The sequence below is a fragment of the Nyctereutes procyonoides genome, unplaced genomic scaffold (assembly GCF_905146905.1).
Source record: "Nyctereutes procyonoides isolate TBG_1078 unplaced genomic scaffold, NYPRO_anot_genome, whole genome shotgun sequence".
Classification (NCBI taxonomy): domain Eukaryota; kingdom Metazoa; phylum Chordata; class Mammalia; order Carnivora; family Canidae; genus Nyctereutes; species Nyctereutes procyonoides.
In genome coordinates this window covers 1,015,786-1,027,423 of record NW_026575043.1, presented here as the reverse complement: position 1 = coordinate 1,027,423, position 11,638 = coordinate 1,015,786, and the positions used below count along the sequence as shown (strand labels likewise).

General features: G+C 40.0%; 1 pseudogene; it reads left to right on the top strand.

Annotated features, from left to right (window-relative positions):
• Positions 1-2,026: 2,026 nt before the first annotated feature.
• Positions 2,027-2,869, top strand: LOC129508362 (olfactory receptor 2B6-like; annotated as a pseudogene).
• The last annotated feature ends 8,769 nt before the right edge of the window (positions 2,870-11,638 follow it).

Sequence of the window (11,638 nt, the reverse complement as noted above, 5' to 3'; positions counted from 1 at the left end):
TAATAAATTCTTCCAATCTAATGTTAGTGGAAAGAATAACGATTCAAATTACTGAACTTTTTAAGATACAAAATGATATTTCAATTTTTTAAAAAGAAAGCCCTCTCTTCTAGAATGGATATATTTCAAGGTTACCAGGAGTTTGAAACGGAACAAAATTTGCCCCCAAAATGAGCAAAGCAGAACATGTGAATTAGGTGAATCACAATCTCCCAAGCACTTTTGTTCTCCTGCCTGGCCCTCTGGCTCACCATCCTTACCCCATCCTGCCTTCTCCAGTATTTTACTACTCCTTCCTCATGTCCTTACTGCTGAGGACAATGGAGAGACGTTGTCTGTGACAGTACACATCAACCAATGCATTCTATCAATTATAACAGAAACACATTTATTACTTTTATAGTTACTGTATCTCAGAGTGAAAGGGTGAGAAGTGCATTGAACTCCCCTCTCTGCTATCATCCTCAGTGATGACTTCCGGGAGAGGCAGTGTTTCCGCTGAGTTTTGGGAGAGAATTCAAGATGGACAGCCAGTCAGGAAAGTCCTTTGGTCTGGGCTAGAGGAGAAAACACATGCAGCGCCCTCGGAGAGACACCTCCTAAAGAACAGACAGACATTTACTCTTCAGTCTTATAGTTGGGGAGGCCTTCTAACCTGATCATCCAAACAAGAACACTTCTGAGAACGGAAGGGTTCTCTTAGCAATCTTGCCGGTACAGAAACCTCAGCAATAGCCCTCAGTACACAAGGCCATAAGCTGTCCTTAATTATAGGAACCTAAGGTGATTTTTTTCAACACTTGAGTAGCTCAAGGAAATTGTGAAGTCATGAAATCTCTACTGATTCCATTTGCCCTCTTTCAGAATTCCTATAATCAGGAGCTATTTATTTATTTATTTATTTATTTATTTATTGCCAATAAGATGCTCACTATCCCCATACTCAGCCTTTAGAAAATCTTCATATAGAGCCTGAATTCAGACTCAGTTTTAAGGATCTACTAATAAATAAAAGATTCAATTCATTTAAGACATTTTTAATGGTATTAAAGTCTAAAGCAATGTTGGTTCTTATACTAAAACCAGAGTGTAAGTGAGACATTTAAAGTTATTATATAACACAACAATTTTTATTAATAAAAGGTATTAATATACTTGTTTACTAAAAATTAGAATGAACAGGAGTAAAGATAAATATTAAAGTCTGATTTACTTTCTCTCCATTCTCACTCACCAGAGGTAACAGTGATAATATAACTAATGACTTTATTTAGTAGAGACTTGAATGCAAGTTTGTCTGGCTGCAAACTCCATGTTATTGTCTTTTTATTCTGATTCTGTGAGGTGTTAAAAGGAAATAGACATTTTTTAAAAATATGTCTGATGACTTGCTAGAACCTACTTACATAGTTTTAGGGGATGGTCTGAATAATTTTAACTATTTCAGTGATAAGGCTATCTCGATGGCATTGAGGAGAAATTAGAATGCAAAGATAGGATGGAAGGAATTATAACCAAATCTTTGCAAAAATAGCTATTAAGGTGGAAACAAAGATTAACAAAAATGACCAAAAAATCAAAGAACACATTTTATTTAAGTTGTTTAAATTGGGTATTTATTCTTAAATTTTGGCCTTCTTTTCTTTTCTTTTTTTTTTTCTTCCTTCTTTTTTTTAAAGTAGACTCTGCACCTGCAGAGCCCAATGTGGGGCTTGAACTCAGCATCCTAAGATCAAGACCTGAGCTGAGATCAAGAGTTGGAGGATTAACTGACTGAACTACCCAAGGTGCACCTGGGCTTTCACTTTGAAGTGCCTATACAGATATAGAAAGATTAAATTGTAGAAATACCTAATCATGAATATCTCTAACTATATATTTTTCACATTTCAAGCAATCTCTATTCTGTAAATATCTTCAAACATATAGTAAAGTGATTGTAAATAGTTGAAATAGTTAGTAAATATGGGTTCATTGACTTCCTGAATTTTCGTGTTTCAGGAAACGAAGAGTTGAAGCATTGATCATGAATTGGGTAAATAAGAGTTCATCCTCTTAAGTTTCTCAGATCAACCATGGCTAAAGCTCCCACTCTTTGTGGTCTTCTTCATTTCTTACACAGTGACTATCTTTGGGAATCTGACCATTATTCTAGTGTCATGGCTGGACCCCAAACTCCATACCCCCATGTACTTATTTCTTGCCAATCTGTCACTCCTGGACCTTAGCTACACCACAAGTACAGTTCCATAGATGCTGGTAAATTTATACAGCACTAGAAAGGGAATTAGTTATGGTAGGTGTGGCCCAACTCTTCATGTTTCTAGCTTTGGGGGCCACTAAATGTGTTCTGGTGGCTGTCAAGTCCTTTGATAGGTTTGTGGCTATCTGTCAGCCTCTCCATTATTCAGTTATCATGCACCAAAGGCTGTGCCTCCAGCTGGCAGAGGCAGCTGATCACTTTCTCTGTGAAGTCCCTGCTCTGCTCAAGTTGTCCTGTGTAGATACGACAGTAAATGAGGGTGAACTATTCTTTGTAAGTGTGTTATTCCATCTGATACCCCTGACGCTCATCCTTTATCATATGCTTTTATTGCACGAGTAGTGTTGAGAATCCAGTCTGCTGAAGGTAGACAAAAAGCATTTGGGACATGTGGTCCCCATCTGATTGTGGTGTCACTGTTCTCTGGTACAGCTATCTCCATGTACCTGCAACCACCATCACTACAAGGACCGGGAAGAGATGGTGTCCCGCTTCTAAGGGATCATTGCACCCATGCTGAATCCCCTTATATACACATTTAGGAATAAAGAGGTAAAGGAGGCCTTTAAAACGTTAATTGCCAGAGTCTTCTTAATCAAGAAATAAGGGATAAACAAATGATAAGCTTTGTAAGCCCTTAATATTTACTTGGCTTACTAATTTACTTCTCTTCAAGTTGCCCTGCTTTCATTATTCCTACACAGACACTATATGATGATCTTCCTCAAATAAAATGTCCTTGACAGAAAGTTACGATAGTGTTCTGTTGCCTAAACACACTCATTGAACTAGACTTCCAGTTGACCAGAAACTGTGTAACTTCAACTTCTTCAAACTTTACATTAATGTTTGTGTAATTTGGTGAACCTAGGCCTTTCTGAGAATGTGGTAAAAGCCAGAAATCCTTGCTGTGGAAATACCACAAGTACACACAAACTATTTTTTTCCACATAGTTAAAGGACGTTTACTGAAACCCCCCAAAACAACACTTTAAAGTTGGATCTTAGGCTCACAACCCTATCTTTAAATTTTCACTACCATTCCTGCACCAACATAATAAAAATCACAATAATTTTTTCTTCTGGAATTGCACCCAGACTTCCATTCACTTGCTATGTTTCTATATTCATGTTTTCCTCCTAAATGAAACCATCCATTTTTATTACCTTTATAGATCAAAAATCCTAGGTATTGTCAGGCCTAGTTAATTTTTACTTCTTTGAAAAGTTTTTTTCATAATTCTCCCAATTATCAATACTATTATTATCTCTTTTTTCTGTATATGTTTTTATTGGAGTTCAATTTGCCAACATATAGCATAACACCACTGCCCATCCCATCAAGTGCCCTCCTCAGTGCCCGTCACCCAGTCACCCCATCCCCCTGCCCACTTCCCTTCCCACTACCCCTTGTTCATTTCAAAGAGTTAGGAGTCTCTCATGTTCTGTCACCCTCACTGATATTTCCCGCTCATTTTCTCTCCTTTCGCTTTTATTTCCTTTCACTATTTTTTATATTCCCCAAATGAATGAGACTATATAATATTTGTCCTTCTCCGATTGACTTACTTCACTCAGCATAATACCCTCCAGTTCCATCCACGTTGAAGCAAATGGTGGGTATTTGGCGTTTCTAATGGCTGAGTAATATTCCATTGTGTATATATATATATGTAGACCACATCGTCTTTATCCATTCATTTTGCAAGGGACACCGAGGCTCCTTACACAGTTTGGCTATTGTGAACATTGCTACTATGAACATTGGGGTGCAGGTGTCCTGCCATTTTACTGCATCTGTATCTTTGGCGTAAAGCCCCAGCAGTGCAATTGCTGGGTAGTAGGGCAGGTCTATTTTTAACTCTTTGAGGAACCTCCACACAGTTTTCCAGAGTGACTGTACCAGTTCACATTCCCACCAACAGTGCAAGAGGGCTCCCCTTTCTCCACATCCTCTCCAACATTTGTTGTTTCCTGTCTTGTTAATTTTCCCCATTTTCACTGGTATGAGGTGGGATCTCATTGTGGTTTTGATTTGTATTTCCCTGATGGCAAGTGATGTGGAGCATTTGTCATGTGCTTGTTGGCCATGTCTATGTATTCCTTGGTGAAATTTCTGTTCATGTCTTTTGCCTATTTCATGATTGGATGGTTTGTTTCTTTGCTGTGGAGTTTAATACGTTCTTTATAGATCTTGGATACTAGCCCTTTATCTGATACGTCATTTGCAAATATCATCTCACATTCTGTAGGCTGTCTTTTAGTCTTGTTGACTGTTTCCTTTGTTGTGCAGAAGCTCTTTATCTGGATTAAGTTCCAATAATTCATTTTTGCTTTTGTTTCCCTTCCCTTCATAGATGTATCTTGCAAGAAGTTGCTGTGGCCAAGTTCAAAAGGGGTGTTGCCTGTGTTCTCCTCTAGGATTTTGATGTATTCTTGTCTCATATTTAGATTGTTCATCCGTTTTGAGTTTATCTCTGTGTATGGTGTAAAGGAATGGTCTAGTTTCATTCTTCTGCATATGGCTGACCAATTTTCCCAGCACCATTTATTGAAGAGACTGTCCTTTTTCCAGTGGATAGTCTTTCCTGCTTTGTCAAATATTAGTTGACCATAGAGTTGAGGGCCCATTTCTGGGGTCTCTATTCTGTCCCATTGATCTATGTGTCTGTTTTTGTGCCAGTACCACACTGTCCTGATGATCACAGCTTTGTAGTACAACTTGAAATCTGGCATTGTGATAACCCTGGCTCTGGTTTTCTTTTCCAGGAATCCCCTGGCTATTTGGGGTCTTTTCTGATTCCACACAAATCTTAAGATGATTTGTTCCAACTCTGAAGAAAGTCCATGGTATTTTGATAAGGATTGCATCGAATGTGTAAATTGCCCTGGATAGCATGGACATTTTCACAATATTAATTCTTCCAATCCATGAGCATGGAATATTTTTCCATCTCTTTGTGTTTTCTTCAATTTCTTTCAGAAGTGTTCTGTAGTTTCTAGGGTATAGATCCTTTACCTCTTTGGTTAGGTTTACTCCTACGTATCTTATGCTTTTGGGTGCAATTTCAAATGCGATTGATTCCTTATTTCTCTTTCTTCAGTCTCATTGTTAGTGTATAGAAATGCCACTGATTTCTGGGCATTGATTTTGTATCCTGCCACACTGCCGAATTGCTGTATGAGTTCTAGCAATCTTGGTGTGGAGTCTTTTGAGTTTTCTAGGTACAGGATCATGTCATCGGTGAAAAGGGAGAGTTGGACTTCTTCTTTGCCAATTTGGATGATTTTATTTCTTTTTGTTGTCTGATTGCTGAGGCTAGGACTTCTAGTACTATGTTGAATAGCAGTGGTGACAGTGGACATCCCTGTCTTCTTGATCTTAGGGGAAAGGCTCTCAGTGTTTCCCCACTGAGAATGATATTTGCTGTAGGCTTTTCATAGATGGCTTTTAAGATGCTGAGGAATGTTCCCTCTATTCCTACACTCTGAAGAGTTTTGATCAGGAATGGATGCTGTATTTTGTCAAATGTTTTCTCTGCATCTATTGAGAGGATCATATGGTTCTTGTTTTTTCACTTGTTGATATGATTTATCGCGGTGATTGCTTTACAAGTGTTGAACCAGCCTTGCATCCCAGGGATAAATCCCACTTGGTCATGGTGAATAATCTTAATGTATTGTTGGATCCTATTGGCTAGTAACTTGTTGAGAATTTTTACATCTGTGTTCATCAGGGATATTGGTCTCATAATTCTCCCTTTTGGTGGGGTCTTTGTCTGGTTTTGGAATTAAAGCGATGCTGGCCTCATAAAATGAGTTTGGAGGTTTTCCCTCCCTTTATATCTTTCAGAACAGCTTTAGTAGAATAGGTATGGTTTCTTCTTTAAACATTTGATAGAATTCCCCTGGGAAGCCATCTGGCCCTGGACTTTTGTGTCTTGGGAGGTTTTTGATAACTGCTTCCATTTCCTCCCTGGTTATTTGCCTGTTTGGGTTTTCTATTTCTTCCTGTTCCAATTTTGATAGTTTGTGGTTTTCCAAATATGCGTCCATTTCTTCTAGATTGCCTAATTTATTGGTGTATAGGTGCTCATAATGTGTTTTTTAAATCGTTTGTATTTTTTTGGTATTGGTTATGATCTCTCCTTTTTCATTCATGATTTAATTACTTTGAGTCTTTTTCCTTTTGTTTTTAATAAGACTGGCTAATGGTTTATCTATCTTATTAATTTCTTCAAAGAACCAACTCCTGGTTTTGTTGATCTGTTCTACAGTTCTTCTGGTCTCTATTTCATGGATTTCTGCTCGAATTATCAACTCTCTTCTTCTGCTTGGTGTAGATTTTGCTGTTCATTCTCCAGTTCCTTTAGATGCAAAGTTAGCTTGTGTATTTGAGTTTTTTCCAATTTTTTGAGGGATGCTTGTATTGCCATGTCCCTCTTAGGACTGCTTTTGCTCTATCCCAAAGATTTTGAACGGTTGTATCTTCATTTTCATTAGTTTCCATGAATCTTTTTAATTCTTCTCTAATTTCCTGGTTGACCCTTTCATCTTTTAGCAAGATGCTCTTTAACCTCCACTTGTTTTTGTTTCTTCCAAATTTCTTCTTGGGATTGAGTTCAAGCTTCAAAGCATTATGGTGTGAAAATATGCAGGGGACAATCCCAGTCCTTTGGTATCAGTTGAGATCTGATTTGTGATCTGGTATGTGGTCTATTCTGGAAAAAGTTCCATGTGCACTTGAGAAGAATGTGTATTCAGTTGCTTTTGGATGTAAAGTTCTGTAAATATCTGTGAAATCCATCTGGTCCAGTGTATCATTTAAAGCTGTTGTTTCGGGCAGTCCCAGTGGCCCAGCGGTTTAGCACCACCTTCAGCCCAGGGCATGACACTGGAGACCCAGGATTGAGTCCCACGTCAGGCTCCCTGCATGGAGCCTGCTTCTCCCTCTGCCTGTTTCTCTGCCTCTCTCTGTGTGCCTCTCATGAATAACTAAATAAAATCTAATAAAAAAAAAAAAAAAAAAAAAGCTCTTGTTTCTTTGGAGATGTTGTGCTTAGGATATCTGTCATTTGCAGAAAGTGTTGTGTTGAAGTCCCCCAGTATTAGTGTATTATTATCTAAGTATGTCTTTACTTTCCAGGTTTCCCGGTTTTTGGTTATTAATTGATTGATATACTTGGCAGCTCCCACATTAGGGGCATAAATATTCATGATTATTAGGTCCTCTTGTTGGATAGATCCTTTAAGTATGATATAGTGTCCCTCTTCATCTCTTACTACAGTCTTTGGGATAAACTTTATCTCATATGAGGATTGCTGCCCTAGCTTTCTTTTGAGGACCATTTGAATGGTAAATGTTCTCCACCCTTTCATTTTCAGGCTGTAGGTGTCCTTAGGTCTAAAATGAGTCTCTTGTAGACAGCAAATAGATGGGTCTTGGTTTTTTATCCAGTCTGAAACCCTGCGTCTTTTTATGGGCTCATTTAGCCCATTCACATTCAGAGTTACTACTGAAAGATATGAATTTGAGTGTCATCATAATTCCTGTTCAGTCCGTTTTTTTGTGGATTATTTCTTTGGGCTTCCTCTTTTTCTTTTTTAAGATTTTATTTATTTATTCATGACAGAGAGAGAGAGAGAGAGAGAGAGAGAGAGAGAGAGAGGCAGAGACACAGGCAGAGGGAGAGGGAGAGAAGCAGGCTCCATGCAGGAAGCCTGACGTGGGACTCAATCCCAGGTCTCCATGATCATGCCCTGGACCAAAGGCAGCACCAAACCACTGAGCCACCAGGGCTGCCCTGGGCTTCCTCTTTCTCTTACAGAGTCCCCCTTAATATTTCTTGCAGAGCTGGTTTGGTGGTCACATATTCTTTCAGTTTCAGTTTCTGCCTCATTCTGAATAAGAGCTTTCCTGGATAAAGTATTCTTGGCTACATGTTCTTCTCATTTAGTAACCTGAATATATCCTGCCAGCCCTTTCTGGCCTGCCAGGTCTCTGTGGAGAAGTCTGCTGTTAATCTAATATTTCTCCCCATATAAGTTAGGGATCTCTTGTCTCTTGCTGTTTTAAGGATTTTCTCTTTATCTTTGGAATTTGCAGGTTTCACTATTAAATGTTGAGGTGTTGAACAGTTTTTATTGGTTTTTTTTTTTTTTTTTAGGTGGGGACCTCTCTATGTCCTGGATCTGAATGCCTGTTTCCCTACCCAAATTAGGGAAGTTGTCAGCTATGATTTGTTCAAATATGCTTTGTGGCCCTCTGTCCCTCTCAGTGCCCTGTGGAACCCCAATTATATGTAGATTTTTCCTTCTGACGCTGTCATTTATTTCCCTTATCCTTTCCTCATCGTCTTTTAATTGTTTTCCTCAGCTTCCTTCCTTGCCATCAACTTGTCTTCTATGTCACTCACTCTTTCTTCTACTTCATTAACCCTCATTGTTAGGACCTCCAATTTGGATTGCATCTCATTTTTTTTTTATTTTTTTTTAACTTTATTTATGATAGTCACAGAGAGAGAGAGAGAGAGAGAGAGAGGCAGAGACACAGGCAGAGGGAGAAGCAGGCTCCATGCACCGGGAGCCCGACGTGGGATTCGATCCCGGGTCTCCAGGATCGCGCCCTGGGCCAAAGGCAGGCGCCAAACCACTGTGCCACCCAGGGATCCCTGGATTGCATCTCATTTAATTGATCTTTAATTCCAGCCTCATTACATCTAAATTCTGCAGTCATGAAGTCTCTTGATTCCTTTATGCTTTTTTCCAGAGCCACCAGTAGCTTTATAATTGTGTTTCTGATTTGGCTTTCTGACATTGAATTGTAATCCTAACTCTGTAACTCTGTGACAGAGAGTACTGTTTCTGATTCTTTCTTTTGTGGTGAGTTCTTCTTTCTAGTCATTTTTCTCAGTGCAGAGTGGCTGTATGAGTAGGTTGCATCAAGACTATCAACCACGACCTAAGTAAATTTCACCCTAGAGGATTCTTTTGAGGTCAGAGACCAGAAATTGAAAACAAAGATCAGAAAAAAATAAAACAAAAGGACCACTAAAGTGAAAAACAAATTTAAAACAAACAAATTTTATTAAACAATAAAATAAACAAATTTTATTAAAAAAATAAAACAACAAATTTTATTTAAAAAATAAAACAAACAAATTTTATTAAAAAATAAAAGTCCAGGAATCCTAAAGAAGAAGAGGAAAAAAAAAAAAAGGAAAAAAAAGGAGAAGAAAAGAAAAAAAGGGGGGGTACTGCGAGATGGTGGTGGTGAAGAAGTTGTAGTGGAGGGAGAAAGTAGTCTACCCAAGGGGCTCTAGAGGGTGATCCTCTTGTTTCTGAGTATATTAAGTTCTGTATATTGAAGATGCTCAGTCCCAAATTTATATAAACCAGAAATACTTGTAGAAGCCCCAACATTGACCACCAAAACATAAATGAGATAAAAGAGGAGGGCAGAATGGGGATGAGGAATCTCACAGAATGAACTTGCATGGTATACCACTTGGTTCTGGGTGCATGCTGGTCATGTTTTAGAGGGTATTAACTTCTGCCATTGTAGAGCAAAATGAGGCAGAGAAAACAAAAAACACAAAACAAACAAACAGAAAACATATCTTGTATATCTCCCAAAATTAAGTTGAGTATGTTGAAGGGAATCTAGAAGTGAAAAATATATTTAGGACCTGTAGAAATATGAAAGTCAAAAAGGAAGAATCTTAAAAATGAAGAGGTGGTAAAATATTGTAGTTAAGGTGGGAAAAGAGAAAAAAATGGAAATTTACAGTCTGATATAAAAACGAGTTGTACTGGAAAGAGGAAGAAAAAAAAAAGGAGGGGTACCCTCTGGTTCTATATACTGTAAATCCCTCGACTTCCCCTGGAGCTTTCCAGCGGTGCTCCGTCAAGAAGTTGCTCTTCCCCAGTTCCTTCCAACTGGCCTTCTGGGGGAGGGGCCTGCTGCGCTGATTCTCAGGTGTGTGCACCTGGGGGAGCTGCCCTGACCCCCGCCGGTGCCGGACTCAGTGGGAGCTGTTTATCCTGTGAGGCCTCTGTTCCCTGGTGGCCCCGATCTGTCCCAGGCACAGGGTGACACAAGGAGGAACACCACCACTCCAGGCGGCCAGCTCTCCAGCTCTGGAGTCAGCTTCTGCAGTAACTACCACAGTCTCCCAGTCCCCGGGGCCTAGATGCTGCAGGGGCAGGGGGTGCTGATCTGCATAGCCTGCAGGGCCCTGGGCAGCAGGAGAGTCCTCGCTTTCCTGTGCCCTCCCCGTCTCTGCCTGTCCCGGGGGAAGCGCAGGATCGCCGACTGTTTCCCCGGCACCCTGGGATCCGGGGCCTGTGCTGTTGGAATCGCACACCCAGCTATAGCTCCCGAAGGCAGCAGGGCGCAGCCCCCTCCTCCCGGAGCCGCCACCTGAGCTTCTCCCGAGGCCCCGCCGGGTGCATGCTGCGGCCCTTTACCGAGATCCGCCCGGGTCTGTGGTAAGCTTTCCCCCGGGGGGCGCGCTTCCTCCGTTAGTGACCCTGGGAACCTGGAGGCTCCACTGCCCCTCCTGCGATTCGGCTCGAATTCCTTGCTAAGCGCCTTTCCATCCAGGAAGAATCCGGGGCGAATTTTTAAAGTTCCTGCTTCTCCGGGACTGGGCTTTCCTGTCCCAGAGGCTTTCACTGCCTGGTCTTAGCCCAGCTCCTCATGGGGTCCCTCCCCTACTTGATTCTTTTTTCTGTTTTTTTCTGCCTTCTTACCTTGTTAAAAGCGAAAACCCTTCTGTCTGTAGCGTTCCAGCTGTTCTCTCTTTAAATCTCAGGTCGAATTCATAGGTTTTCAGGATGATTTGTAAGTTTTCTAGGTAAGTTGGTGGGGACAGGTGCTTTGGGGACCCTACTCCTCCGCCATCATGCCCTATCCCTCTATTATTATCTCTTATACCCCAAAACACTTACAGCCTAGATTTTAAAATAGCATGCCGTGTGGTGATTTTAATGATTTCTTATTTCATACACTTTGCACAATAACCATCTCATTGCATGTTCATCATGTCTCCTTGAGACGTTCATCCATTCCCAGGGAAGTAGCATGTGCTTACATTTTTAGTTGGGTTTCTTGGTGGTTGAGTGATTCATTTACACTATAGTTATTTAATTATGTTGCTTTTCTCCTTGTTTTTTTCCACCAATACATTATACATATGAGGAATACAGTAACTGAAAAATACATTTGTTTGTTTCTTCTTCAAACTTGCAGTAACAGCATATATTTTTGCCATAATATAATGCTAACTGATGAAAGAAATAAACATGCATTATTGGCAAGTTCCAATTTCAGTTCTCTCTTTTCTATTAGAAATAAATATCATTAAAAGAGTA